General features: G+C 42.8%; 1 pseudogene; it reads left to right on the top strand.

Moving 5' to 3' along the window:
* Nucleotides 1-955: 955 nt before the first annotated feature.
* Nucleotides 956-2612, top strand: LOC147022579 (uncharacterized; annotated as a pseudogene).
* Nucleotides 2613-10831: the final 8219 nt, after the last annotated feature.

A 10831-nucleotide genomic window follows, 5' to 3' on the forward strand; every position in this document is an offset into this window, starting at 1 on the left:
AATGTGACTTTCCCAGGAAAGGTCATGGCAGATAGTGAGACCTAGAAGCTTGAAAGAAAAGACTTCTTCCAGAGGATTGTTGAGAAAGTGGATGGGGGGGGTTTTGTAAACGGTCCTTTCGAAGAGACATAGTGAGAGTGTGAAATATACATTGAAATATACAAATATCACAGATATACTGTTACCGAAGTTACGACGAGTTTGGTTTGCGCGCCATCTTGAATTCCAAGATGGCCGCCATAATTTAGCCCAATACAGTAATAAAGGAGCCCAGCCTCTCAGAATAAGCAATAGAGGAAGTTGAAAAGTGCATGGTAACACACAGGTTTGTGATACCAAGGATTCCAATATGTTGCGTAAATCTAAGTTATAACCAGTTTGGCTTGCTCGCCATTTTGAATTCCAAGATGGCCGTCAGTTCTTGGCTTCTTCGTCTTGAATGTAATCAGGTCAAAGAAACGGATTATCAAAACATCTAGACCGTAAATACATAATTGACATACATGAATACACAACCACACACCATCCACATTAACAGCCGCCCCCCCCACCCCACCCCTCACAGACTCCTCACACACCCACACAACTGTAAAATATTACTTAATTTATGCTGAAGTTACTATTGATTATAATAGTTAAAAAATTGACATTACTAATTACATGTTTGATAATTTTTTGATTTTGTTTATAATATAAATAAAGGCAGTGGTGATGCTAAAATCAATGGCTTGAATCTGTTTTTCCATCTGAATGATTGTGATGCTTGATAAATGAAGTAAGTATACTTTAATTATGATACTGTTACTTTGTAAATAACATACAAGATGAAACATGAAATTCCAAGAGTATTTAAAGAGAATTATAATTAGAGCAGTCTAACTTAACGTTAATCAATATTTAACCACAAACTATTTTTCTTTCTATCACTACAGATATGTGACACCTCCGCGAGATCATGGATGCATTAGTTAACTTGAAGAGATCCACCCCAGTTTCCCTCAATCTGTGCATAATATGTCAAGAAGAGAGAGAGAGGAGACATCCTGTACGATGCGTCAGAAAAAGGCCTGGGCACATTGTCGAAGATTACACACGAACGACAAAAGCTACGAGATGTAAAGTACAAGGATACGGTTGATAGACTCTTGAAGGTCCTGAATGAAGACTCCAAAAAGGAGATCCATTGGCACAAAACGTGCTGTGCTACATACACAAGCAAAGAAAGACTTAGTAGACTTAAGAATGCGTCCTTGAAAGAGAGTGGTCCCTATTCTTCTTTTGACTCTCCATCAACATCAAGACCAGCAGAATCCCAGCCTTCCTGCCCAAATTGACGTTGTAGCGCGCAGCCCACCAATTAGGAATTATGCTTCATCTGCCAACAGAAAAAGGCCAAGCAGAAGTTAATTTCCATAATAACCTTTAACAAGAGCCAAGAAATATTGGAAGCTGCAAAGTTTGACCAAGAAATGAGTGTTCGTGTTGCAGCTGTCAGTGACCTTATTGCAGCCGAAGGAAAGTATCATCTCTCCTGCTATGTTCAGTTTATCAGAAGGATATCCCAAACCAAAGAGAACTCTCAGCATACAGATATTGAGATGATTTGGCTTTGCAATGAGCTGCAGTACTCTGCTGACCATGGCCATATATTAGAGCTGAGGGATGTGTGGAACTGGTATCGTACCATTGTCAAAGAATCCAATTTGGATATTCCACCCTCATTTACCAGTTGAATGGGCACATTCAAGGATAAGTTGGCTCCTCAGATTTCTACGAGGTAATTGTATTCTATGACAATGCACCGAGTGAGCGACGTTCTGTTCTGGTTCTGCTGAAGTTTGGCCACATACCCGTTTCAAAGATGACGCAAACAGATGAAGAAGCAGCAGCTGCACTCACCATTCCTACCTACCAACCATAAGAAGAAGATGAGTTCCTGTCCATGATCCACATTGCCCTCAAGCTAAGAAGTGACATTCTTTCACACCCAGCTTATGAAGAAGTTAATGTCAGTGAAGAGGAAGCTATTAAAGTGTACCAGATAGTTTGTACATGTTTCTTAACCTAATGAGAGGCGTCATCATTTTAAACATAAGTGTTATTTATGCCTATGGGCTGATTAATGCATTAGATGAATAATAGTGGCCATCTTGGAATTCAGGATGGCAGATAAACCAAACTAGATACAACTTAGGTGACAACATATTTGGAATCCTTGGTATCACAAACATCGGTTTTGCCACCATTTAAAAACTTCAATAATGATTAGAAGCCGAGTTATAAGGCAGAAAAGATGAAAAATGGCGGCCATTTTCTTCTTCTTCAAACTTGAGGGTCAAAATCTCAAAATTCAGCCTGGCAAACAATTTTTTTGAATTCAGCACCCTCAAATTAACCTAAAAAAAACTTGTTTGCCCACTTTTAACATGAAATGCCTCCAACATTCAATTTTTCTCAAATCTGGACCTAACTATATTACTCTTACTTATGCATACAAAATCGAGGCTCATGGAAGAGCAAGGCTACAGAGAGGAGAAAGGTAATACACCAATAATCGGGATGCAGGACAAAATGCAGGGGAATGAACGCACAGGAAAAGAGGAAGGGGAGGAAACTCAACAACAGACCCGAACGAGGCTCACAATAGCACATGGCCTTTACAAGGACAAGGACACACAAAGAGAGCAGAAAATCATGCACGGGGCAATGCACAAATACATTAAATCAACAAATTATCACCAAAAAGAAGTGAAGCAAGTCAATCTTCGATCAGGTATCCTCAGCAGAGATGACATCTGGCTGTGCAGTTTGGCCATTTAAAAAAAAAATTTTTTACCAGGAAGTGGGGGGAACATCCTGCGGGTGGCTGCTACGTTCAAATCCACCAGGCATCCGAAAGGCTGGAACATGCATGATCAGTCGTGCTGTGGGGCTTGCTCCCTGATGTATCCCTGTGGTTTCTCTCCATCGCCGAGACAGAAATTCTTCTGCTTCCCTAAAGGCAATGATAGAGGGACTTTAACCAAGTTTTTACAGCAAGGAGATAAATTTATTATATTCATCCTAAATATTGTTTTCCACGTTGAATGTTTTAAGCATTTTGTTCTGCACACATACCGTATAGATACGAGTTCAAGTATCAAGGGATTTCTTCTTCCTCGTTCGTATACATCACAAGGCTGTGAGTAGCTTCATTAGCTGCTGATGCGACACCCTCTGTCGGTTAGGACAGGAGTTTTTTTAACTTGTTCAGGGTGCTGGCAATAGCTCGCCTACTCTTTACGAAGGACACCATGGGATCTTTAACGTCCACCAACGAATGCTGGCAGACAGGATGCTCTTTTAGCATCTAACCAATGGACAGCACACACATTGATGCCTCGCCCTGCCAGTGGGACACCAGAATGACAGTCGTGCTGGGCTGGGGAAAACTACAAAAGCCTTGGACAAGGTTAAAAGCTGATTGCGTACATCATATGAGCAACCAGCAGTGTTGGGAAAGTTTGTAAATCTCCAAGCATTGTTTCATGGAAATGTTAATTTTTACAATCCTGACATTCCACTGGTCAAACTTACTTGTCCGTAGTTTCAGAGGCTGAATGGTAGAAAGTAAAATGGACAATTAGACCACAGGGACATGTAAATCACTCAGCTTGTTCCTTGTGGTTCGACACAGGAAATGTCCTACGGACATCAGGAAATAATACCTGATTACCTGGTGACCAACGTCAATCTGACTTCAGTTTCTGTGTGACCCCAGATTCATGACAACGGGTATTAAATAGGCCGACGACGCCAACAAGTCTTCGCATTTTAATGGTTTTACTGTTATACGAGGAAGTAAACGCAGGAGGAGGCTATTTAGCCAACATTGCCTGTGCTACATCAATATCACATGATCCAATCTATTGTTGCACCAGCAGGTGGGGCGCTGCACCACATTGAAGGAAGACTTATCAAATCAACTCATGTATGTGCGCATGTATGCAAGTTTTTAACATCGTAACAAATGTCTTTTGAGATGGTTTATACTGTATCAGGAAGGGTCTGTGTGTTGAAGGAAAAGGTCAAAGGAACTGGGAGCCCATGATCTTGTCCTGCGGCGTCGTGACGGTGAGAATCTGCGACAACCCCAGAGTGACACCACCGCCGCTCCCACAATGACCTCTGTGCTAGTTTCCCAAGCAGTAACATCACGTACAACTATGATGTAATAAGTTGCGACAGCAGGTAAGTTCGGCGTTATCTGGGACATCACCTCACCATTAGCCTGAGGCCCGGTATGTACGTGTTGTGTGCGTGTGTACGTGTAAAGCTGCCGCTTCCTGGGGCAATGTGCACAGTTGCGTCAAAGTCCGTAGCTTGCACCGAGAAATGCAGCACAGGAAATAAGACCAAGAAAAGAGGACGCACTAAGCAACCACAAATTGACTGAATAAACAATGAGTGACGTCGGTAAATGAAATGGTGATTTGTGGGTGATGGGTTGTGGCACGCAACGCGAATCCAAAGTGTTCATTCATAAATTACACGGACTGGCAGCATCGTCTTCGGTCGCCTCTCAGGCTGAACTTGAACGACTGATCTCCAGCTTCCATTCCTCTTGATCGGGCGTTGCTATGTGTGCAGTTCCTCCGTCTCCAAGCCTGTATCCATCTTCAACATGTTGATCCCGTATCCGGTCTACCCAGATTCGGCCTTCCATGTTTAGGTGTACAGGGTATAAAATTGGAAACAGGCTCGTTTTCTGAAACATCCTCTAATTTTAACCCACAGCCCTGGAAGAGAACCATAGAGCTCTTTATTAGTCCTATATGTTCAGACCAAAGGATAATGAAAGTTAACCGAAGTAGTCGAGTATAGTGTCCTTCACGTCCCTTCTCTGGGTCACAGTGAGGGTCCAAGCTTCACTTCTATAAAACATGACGGCCTCAACTGTTGCCATGAACAAGTCGTTCCTTGATACATCTAGAGAGAGACAATTTTTATATTCTTTAAAGTTTGTTGCAAGCTCTCCATGCGGAAGCTTTCCTTTTTTGATATCCTGAGCAGTTGTGTTCACCCAGGAACCAAGAAACTTGAGATCATTGACCGTCTCAAATTTTATTCCATCATTTGATATGAGTGAGACCTCTTTCTCTCTCGACTGCATGAATGCCAGCACTTGAGTTACCTCTGCTGCCGAAGGTGGACGAAGGTTTTGTTTTCATCTGTCTGCCCTTGAGCAGGAAATCTCAAAACGTTATGGACGGATTCCGACGAAACTTGGTGGACAGGTTGGGTGTGTGACAAGGACAAATTTATTCGATTTTGGTGAAGATCCAGCTCCAGATCCGACGAGTAGAATTTTTTTTCAGTGATTCTTCACCATTGAGAGTTCGGGCCAAAAACAATATATTGTACGAGATCTCAAAACGTTAAGGACGGATTCGGATGAAACTTGGGAGATGAGTTGGTTAGGTAACAAGAACAAACCGATTCGATTTTGGTTCAGGTCAGGATCTAGATCCAGCCTCGCAGTGGGATACGAAACGTAAATTGTTTAGCCTGGTGGAGGTATGCGCTCCACTGAGTGCCATTCTAGTTCTATTTGCATTTATTGTTGGCCCAATCTTACTGACACTTGTTTAAACTCTGTTGAGAAGTTCTTGTGCCTACTCAATTTCTTAATGAGTCTTTCCTTTGCTTGTAATCACTGTGGTCACAACACCTGTAGCCTGGTTTCCTGTAAGACTATCCTTCTTTTAGCCTTTAATTCTGTGACCTTTACTCACAAAGCAGCTGGCAGGATCATCTAGACCTACACGTATTCATCCCAGCCTCTGAGCTGTCTGGCCTGGGTTCAAATCCCAACCCAGCTATAAACTGTCATCCTGGTGTTTCACATGCATGGGTGATTCATCAGTGTGTTCACCGTCCCTCGGATGCACGTTTAACTGGAGGACCCATCTGCCAGCACTGCTCCTTGCTGGACCTCAAAGATCGCACGGTGTCTTTCTCCAAGTGGAGGCGATATATCATCGGCACGATGAACAAATTTCAAATTCCTGCTCTAACCTACAGGGGGAACTGGATTCGCAGCATAGAGCTGCACTCTTAGAGATGATGCAACCCAGCAGTCACGTGCTATACACAAGAAGTTCTGAAGAATTTAAATTTGAATTCAGTCGTAGTATTTGTATAGATCATGCAGTTCCTTCACAATGTGTAACGAACTCGATATTCTCAAGTCAAGTGTGCAAAGTTCTCTCGATTCCTCGTGTCATTTAAAAAATTTGAACTGTACATCGAACAAACGAGACATCCATACGTCCATTGGGACCACACTCTGTGCAGAACGTTGATGCTGCCTAAGCAGTCTCCTGGGCGATGGGGCACAATCCTGGACAGGTCGCACCCTGCTCTCTGACCAGATGGAGGAAGAACAGCAGCTACTGACAAGAGTGGAAACTGAGTGCAATAAAGTAGGACTTCACCTAAATGCTAAAAAGACAGAGTACATGGCATTCAACTGCGAGGAAGGTACTCTCAAGACCATAAAGAATGACACCATCAAGAAAGTCTCAGACTGCAAGTCCCTTGGATCAAGAAAGATGAGTTCGGAGAATGACATACAGTAAAGGTACAGAAGGTGCTGGGGTGGAGGGCTATGAATGACATGAAGAGGATCTGGAAGTCGAACCTGAAGAGAGGGCTCAAAAAGAGGATCTTCATAGCTGCCAGAGTCCATTCTCATGTACGGATGTGAGACGTGGACACTCACCAAGACCATAATAAATTCATTAGAATTAGATGGTTGCTGTACATGAATGCTCCGGATGGCTCTTGACGTCAGTTGGCAACAGCACATAATGAACGTCGAGCTCTATGACGACCTACCGATGCTCACCACAAAAATCGAAGCGAGAAGACTGCAACTCGAGGGGCACTGTTTACGCCACCCCAAAATTACCTGCCAGCCGAGTCATCACATGGGAGCCCAAGCACGGGAGGATGAACCCTGGGCGCCCTTCCAAGACTCTGGTCAACACGCTCCGAGAAGACAGTGGTGTGGCTAATGTAAATGAACTGAACACACTGATGAGGGAGAGGGAGGAGTGGAGAGTCCGTCATCGTGCCTGATGCTAGTCCTTTCTGCGTGAGTCAATGTAGTAATCCTAAGTCACCACCCCCGGAAGCATGAACCGGGGAGTCAAATGCAAAAAAAATCGTTATATATATATATATATATGTCACGTGTCCCCCAATGTTTATTGCATATACGAAGTTTCATTTTAAAAATGTTTGAAAATGTGCCTGTAATTGTATGTTTTTTGGTATATGACCTTTCAACCCCACCACAGGGTTACTTACTGGCAGACGCCTCAAATAGAAGATGGCCTTGATGGGGACAAAAATGAAATTGCTGTTGTACATTCTCGCCATGTGGTCATAACTACCAAGTTAGGTGAATTTATGCCTTGTCGTTCCAGAGGAGATCACGTGATAGATAGATGGACGGACGAACAGACAGGCAGACAAAGCCGATTCCAAGATCCGCCATGTTTTTTTTTTTTAAGCGTGGGGATAATGAATTCCACATCAGTTTGGCACTGTAATGAGAGTGCACAAAAGTGAGAGTTCATTCCTTCTTCCAGACATTCCAAATGTACATTTCCTTTTATTTACTTACAGGGATCTATGGCTAATGGAGGCGTTCGTACTCCACCATGAACCATACATATATCATGGAGGACGTTTTTACATGAGGACATTAATACATATCAGAGAACTTTTACATGAGGTGGATAATGGACAAACCCATACAGTGTCTATGGGATTTAAACCTGGGTTTTCTAACCAGAGCCCACCCCACACTCTGTTCTTTCTTTCTCTTCAGTTCTTCTTGGCTCTTCTTCCCGGATTGAATGATGGCCACATGTCTTTTGTCTTAAGGCCCTGTCACACCTTGACGATTTAGCCAGCGTATGCCTGACGTATGCAAAATTTGGCTAAAACGCTGGCACACATCGAATACGTTATGGGTAAGTTTGTATACGTTAAGAGCACGCTGGCATACGTCGTAGTACGCTGGCATATGTCTTTGTACGATGGCATACGTCGTAGTACGCCGATGTGTTAGACAAATTTTCCATGCTTGAAATTTTTTGACGTATGCCAGCGTATGACTCACACGTTCCGCTACGCTGGCCATAAGTTGTAGGCACATTACGCGATCGTTGACACATGTCGACACACGTTACTTGTAAGTTACTCTAAGTCGAAACACGTCGAGGTAATGTTTAGCGTACCCGAAACTTATTTCTAACCTATGAGTAACGTGTTGTAGGCATGTTAGGCGATCGTTGACACACGTCAACACACATTACTTGTACATTACTCATAAGTCGAAACACGTCAAGGTAATGGTTACCGTCAGTATTCCAGACTCCCTGTTTTGTTTTTTTTCTTCGGTATGACGGTGATGTTTACACTTCGATTTCTAGTGCGGTTATAATATAATATAATTAATAGGCTGCCGCTCAACGATTTAAATCATAATTTAAAAACCCACAACTTCAACATGCTGAAAATTTCTCGACGTACTCGACATATGACAACGTATGTCAGCGTACTACGACGTATGCCAGCGTGCTCGTAACGTATACAAAACTTACCCATAATGTATTCGACGTGTGCCAGCTTGGTTCGGCAAATTTTTAATACGTCGGCATACGCTGGCTAAAACGTCAAGGTGTGACAGCGGCTTCACACTTCGATGTCTGGTGCGGTTATGCTTTGAATCGTCGAGCCACAGCCTATGAATAGCCTACGCCACGTGATCGTCGGCGATACGCTGCCGCACGCTATGCATAAGTTAGACTATCGTTGGGCATAGGTTGTGAACGCCGACAACACGCTCAGCATTCGTTGGTATAAGTTATCTATATGTGATTAAAACGTTCTGTGTACATTACTAATACGTTATGCATACGTCCAACACGTTATTATACGCCCAAAAGTTTTTAAAAAACATCAATAGTTCAGCGTATGTCAGCGTTTTACATACATTTTGAGACCTTGCCATACGCTGGCTAAAACGTCAAGGTGTGACAGTGCCTTTAGTAAGAATGTCTAAAAATACATGTTGGGGCTAAGTCTGTTCTGTGCCTTTTGTCTGTAAATACTCGTTTTAATAATTGCTTGATTGGTGAATAAAGATCTGTAAATAATGTGGTGTGTGTGTGTGTGTGTGTGTGTGTGTGTGTGTGTGTGTGTGTGTGTGTGTGTGTGTGTGTGTGTGTGTGTGTGTGTGTAAGTAAATGGATTATAGGTTGTTCTTTCAAATCTGTCTCAGTTGTCCTTTCCTCCATTGGTCCAGCATAGTCCGCATGTATTGTTAGCCGGGAAGTTTTACCCCAATGATTGACTCTATACGTTAGTCGGTGTGTACGTGGCAGCTCCACTCAGCTGCACCTAATCAGGAAAGATAAGATAAGTACGTATCGAGGGCACGAGCCCCCCTTGATCCTGCCAATCCACTGGAAAGGTAACATGTGAAGTCGTGAACACCCTGCCAGGATTTGCAGCACCAATGAGCGTTCATGGTTGACTTTCTAACCTGCCGGGCCATGGAGTTATCCGTGGTTGGTGGCCTCAGGACTGAACGTTAGAGAGGAACCAGAGCGCTTTCCCTCGCGGCGAACCTCGAACCATAACAATATAAAACGCCATAAAAATATATAAAGCAAGAACAGATGATAAAACCATTTCTACTTAATAACATTGATTTGATGTACTACACTTTTTACAGAGCATAGGTGCTGTCAAAGCAGTTTCAAGGAAACAGCAAGTGCCATTTCTAAACTCTTTGGTAAGACTCGGCCAGGGTTTGAACCACAGACCTCCCAGATTCAGATCAGGCACTCCAACCATTCCACCACTTAGTTAGGTTGCTTAATGAAATAGTCAACCACATCGAGATCTTCAATCCTTCGCCTCTAAAAATAATCAATCCTAAATATATTTTCCATTTCTCGAGATCTCTGCACAGATAAATATCAACATGAAACACAACAGGCATAATTATATGAACACACAAGAAAGAAAACTTTGGGAACTGTCATTGAATATTAATTCTTTCTTCTGCTTGGACCCAGCTGACTGATTGTATCTTCAATTCCAATGTGCAAACTGCGCTTACATGAAGGAAAGGGCATGAATCGTCGAACAGTCTCTCTGATGAAAGTGTCACTCTCACCCTGCAGGGATGGTCCATCGACTGCCTCCCTTCTGACGGACTAGCATCTCTGGGATGTCATCCTGTTATTTCCTCGGCACAACACCAACCTCGGATGATCACACTTGACACCCAGTCCAGCAGTGACTGGTAGACTCGTTCACTCACCCAAGATCATCCTTGTATTGAGCATGCCCCATCCACGCAGTTGCCCCATTGATTATTTTTCACCTTTTGTTGCCTTATTGCGTGGAATTCGATTGTAGTAAATGAGACTTTTTTCACCTTTATTTACAGATCATAACCCACAACTTCCAAATGAAAAACAAATTCTACAAATTTCCAAAAATTAATTTAAAATACAAAACTAGAATATGTTGGTTGGATATGTGTCCACCCCCCCCCCCCATGAGTTAATACCTGGTGGAAGCACCTTTTAAAGCAATTACAACAGTGAGTCTGTTGGGATAGATCTCTACCAACTTTGCACACCTTGATTGAGCAATATTTGCCCATTCTTCTGCACAAAACTGTTCAAGCTCAGTCAAGTTGTGTGGGGAGTGTTGATGGACAGAAATCTTCAAGTCATGACAGATTTTCGATTGGATTTAG

The sequence above is a fragment of the Eptatretus burgeri genome, chromosome 7 (assembly GCF_056783735.1).
Source record: "Eptatretus burgeri isolate ZD-2024b chromosome 7, Ebu_testis_v1, whole genome shotgun sequence".
Taxonomy (NCBI): Eukaryota; Metazoa; Chordata; class Myxini; order Myxiniformes; family Myxinidae; genus Eptatretus; species Eptatretus burgeri.